The sequence below is a fragment of the Symphodus melops genome, assembly GCF_947650265.1.
Source record: "Symphodus melops genome assembly, chromosome: 11".
In the NCBI taxonomy this organism is placed as follows: domain Eukaryota; kingdom Metazoa; phylum Chordata; class Actinopteri; order Labriformes; family Labridae; genus Symphodus; species Symphodus melops.
This window is the reverse complement of record NC_136701.1, coordinates 1,505,153-1,509,571: the sequence shown is the minus strand read 5'-3', so window position 1 is coordinate 1,509,571 and position 4,419 is coordinate 1,505,153. Positions and strand designations below refer to the sequence as shown.

The 4,419-nt window shown below is 39.6% G+C and overlaps 1 long non-coding RNA gene across 1 annotated transcript in view; it reads left to right on the top strand.

Annotated features, from left to right (window-relative positions):
* Positions 1-3,134: 3,134 nt before the first annotated feature.
* Positions 3,135-4,419, top strand: part of LOC306832055 — a 2,697-nt gene continuing 1,412 nt past the window's right edge. The window contains exon 1 of the long non-coding RNA XR_013780175.1: positions 3,135-3,219. This is a non-coding gene — a long non-coding RNA (uncharacterized lncRNA). The remainder of the gene's footprint in view (positions 3,220-4,419) is intronic.

Below are 4,419 nucleotides of genomic sequence, written 5' to 3'. Positions count from 1 at the left end.
ACTTAAACGAGGAAAAGGAAAGAGAACGACGGCAGGAACACTTTGCCCGCCTGCATAACGAGGTCAGTTTAAAAATAGCTCAGCAAATGAGCTGTTTGATGAGACGCAGGGAGATATACAGCTTACACCAATAATAAGGCGTGAAGGTGAGAGAAGATAAAGGAGGCTGGTAGAAACACTGCAAATGAACTCTGTCTCCTTCCATGTTTTATTTTATCCTTGATTTGCACTCAAACTCATCACCTGCCACCGCTTAATTTAATATATTAAAAAAAAAAAGCAAAAGAGCATATTAAACACCCAGAAAGGAACTTTTTTAATCTCTGCAAAAAATAATGTCCAAAGAAGAAGGAGCCAAGCCTCCCGAGGAACGTTTAAAGATGATCACCTGACGAGGACCTCTGGTGGAAATGTTGCAAATTTTTTTTTCTTGTGGCATTTGAGCAAGTGTTCGAGCATCTTCGTCCTCAGCAAGAGTCCAAATATCATCTGGATTATCGAGCGGACAACTGTCTCCGATTGTTGTGTTATCCAGTCAGGTGGGCGTCGCCTCCCGTAGGCTGGACAGCTAGCGGAACAATCCCACGACATGCTAGCCATGCTAGCCATGCTAGCCATGCTAGCTGTCACAGTTTGTGTTATTGTGTGTAGAAAATGCGACTTTTCAACAGTCTTTTCCGAATAATAGCTGAAAGGGTTTAATTTACTAAATAATCCCAAAAACATCGAAACATTGAAACTTGTTATTTTTACATCGACTTCAGAGCGTTCCTTTTTCCCCTTTTCTGTTTCTTCAGTCGTCCTTCAACAGCGTTCATCAGTCTCCCAACACGGCTCGCTGTCAACGCAGGACGCTTTATTCTTGTGTTTGATATCGTTGTTTCCTCGTGTGCTGACTGCTCTTTAATCCCCCAACCACCGAATATCAATATATCTGCTGACTGCTGCTAAACTATTTCTCCTGTGTGCCCGTATCAACCTCCACCACCTGCATGGTCATCAGCTCTTTAGACACCCGTTCATCCAGCGCTCCACTTCATCGAAACTTCTTCATCTGATCAGCCGCCATTTTGTCCTGTGAAAGAAAACTCTGATTCTCGTATCAAAAACTGAAACTAAACCGTCTTCCCGAATCAAGAGCGAGACGGAAGACAATGTACACAGAGTCCGTTGGGGCCCTTGGCAAAAATCCTTTGGGGGCCGCTCCAACCATTACTTGACTGATTTGTTGACCTTCACTGACAAACTTTGGTTTTTACAGCAGTAATTCATGCTGTGGGATGGGGCGCCCTCAGGGAGGTTTCCGACTGTCATTGCAAAATTTGCACATTTTTTGGGCGCTGCTTTAGTTTAATTTGGTCAGCCCTTAAGGGGCCCCCTTACCTGCCTGGGGCCCCCACGCAGTTGCCTTCCTTGCCTGTTGACAAGCAGCACCGCTGGTTGTACATATAATTATGAATATACTTTTTTAAAGTTTTCTTTTTATAGATTTTTTAAAGATGTTTTTTTTTCTGCTCTGATGTTATTAGCACATATATTTAACTACCGTTTCCCTTTTTTTTACGGGAGCTGGTATTTTTTTAATTTTGTTGTACTCTGAAAGAGGAACAATAACAATAAAATAATTCTGATTCTGACACACTTGTGGTAACCCTGCAGGTAAAACTTTCCCTTTAAGATGAAGATATTTGAAAGTAATCAAAAACCTTTTAGATATTTCTATAATGATGGATGTTTTTAACCTTTTCAGTGGAGCTTTTATACGTTCTGTAAAATGCATTAGTGCCTCTGGTTAATCCTTTTCAACCGTTCATCATTGAGCTTGATGAGGTAATTCTTGAGTGCCATTGAATACCTCTTCTTTCAGAAACAGCCAATAAGAAATGAAGTCATGAACATGGAGAGGAGTAAACGGAGCGGTCCAGAAGTTCAGTGTTCAATTTCCTATTTAGGCAAAGTCACAATCAGCAGAAAGAGAGTGCTGGCCTCCAGTCAATGCAGAAAAACGGTCTGATGCATTTAATATATGAAGAAACATTCACTGAAACCCAAGGCCATGAATCATTACCTTAAGCCCTTTCAGCTCACAACTCTCGTCTTTTAATTTACCCCGCCGCCCCCTCCTTGTGGCCCGGATCACCGAGGAACTCACTGCGAGCATTGTTCCTCCTGCCAGCTCTCTTGGCATATCTCGTTTTATTTTGAGGCCTCTGGCTGTTTGGCAGGAGCGGCAGTAAGCGGTGTTAAAGGTATTTATGAGGTTGTCCTCAGAAAACCTCCCTTTATATCAACAGTTTGACTAATGCATGTGACAGTAAACTTGACGTTGGCAGCAGCAGTGAAGAAGTTGTCTGTTTGACTGATGTGGGCTCTGATAGCAGCCAAGCCAACGTGGATTCATTATAGTAGCTTTTAAACCAGACAATGTTTTGAAAGTACCGAAGAGATCATGCTGTTAACCATTACGACACACTGACAGGTTCCACTAAAGTCAAAAGACAGATTTTGAAGATATTTGAGCATTTTTGCGTTGGATCAGACGTCAGGGACACAAATTCCTGCAGAGTTCAAGGTGTTCTTGTAACATGATTTTTGACTTGTAAGCTGTATAATTTTATTTGAGTGTCACAGTTGCATGTTTTTGTAAAGGTTAAACACACAAACCCAACACTTTGCACTTATTGTAGGTAATTCCTGCCTCAGTGTTGATGTTAAAGCTCCTGTCAGGAACTTTTCAAGGTTGATTTTGATCATCTCTTTGGACGAAGCAGAATGGGTGAAATATTTAATTTTAAACCATTTTCCATTTCTTTTATTAACATTTTATTGAACTTTTTAAACATAACACAAAACACCCCTCCCCAACAACCAGACAGCACAGCAAAAAGAAATAGAAATAGCATGCAAATCTGCGACCTTGTAATGCTACACACAATATTCATACCTGTAAAAAAAGAAAATATATAGAAATAAAGTTGAACCAGTCATCAGAAGCCCTTTCATGTTATTTGACCCGCAGTAGAAGTTACAAGTGTAACCCATATGAAATATAAGGCTACTAAACCTATATTTGTTGTTGAGATATAGGTGCAATATCCTATTTCCCCAGTAGAGGGCGCTTGCCGCCGAGCGGCAGCAGTAGAGAGTGTCGTGAAGTCGCTGCTTCGTCACCTGTCAATCACCCCCGTAGACGTGAGGTTCACAGCCACGAGCAGACCGGTATGACTACTGTAAAATAATTATAAAACCTTGATTAATCTAGTCTAAGGAGTATTCTGATGTTAATAAGTTCGCTCTTTCAAGTTGAGTTATTATTGTTTCTATGAATCTCCGGTGAGTTTGAGCTCGTTTAGCATGCTAGCATAATATTGTGTTAGCCTCTCTGGTGAGAGAATGGACCAATATAAGCTGTTTAAGTTAAGATACGTTTACTAAAAGATCAACGGTATTTTATGAGATGGCTTTCTTAAGATACCACTGTATTGTGGTGCACTTTATGTCACTGTTTATGTTTTGAAAAAAGCTCGCTAATGCTAACGCGGGATGCTAACGCGGGACGCTCGCGTGAGTTGCTACTGGCTAATCTACTGTATTAGTCTAATTTGATGAGTCACTGTATGCTAGGTGCTAGCGAATGCTAATTGCTAAGCTAAGGTGTCATTCAGAGCAGCCAAAGGTTTAAAGCATAATTCAAATGTGGTTTAACTCATTTGTTTATTAAAATGCACTAGTTATGTGTAACTGTAGTTGTAACTTAATTAATTTTCCTGGTTTAAAATGCAAATCTTTATTTAAAAGAGCTTAAAGAAAATAGTTATGAGGAGTAAAAAGGTTAAAAAAGATAAATAATTTATTGCTAAAATACCATGACATATGTGTTGATTCATTGAAAGACACTATATTTTATATATTTTAAAAGGTAATTGTTGTGGTACACAGCCTTTCATTTTTAATGTATTTAGAGGTATTTCCTCAGATTTTGGTTGTACATTGAAAAATGCTGATTGAAGTAGAAGTTAACGAGGTCTCATGTTAGAAACAGAATAAGAACTAGATAATTTACAATTCTGCACTATTTGTGAGAGAGGAAGTCGATGACGCAGTGTGGCCAGCTGCAGGACCTGCTCAGAGGACTTCACATTGCTTGAGTCATTCATTCTTTTTATCCCAGATAAGACACATACACTCTTATTAACCTACCCGGGTTAGTAGTACACACTGACATTGAACACACACCTCTTTATAGAGGAGAATCCGAGTCCAACTCCAAAGGACATTTTCTTTTGGTTTTATTTTTATTTTCACAGAACTCTTATTTTTCCTGTGTGTTTACACATCACTGGTTTTTATGCTAAGACGACATTAAAGAGTGTCGACAGTTCAAACCAGCACCAACTCCTGTTTGTGAGTCATTTAAAG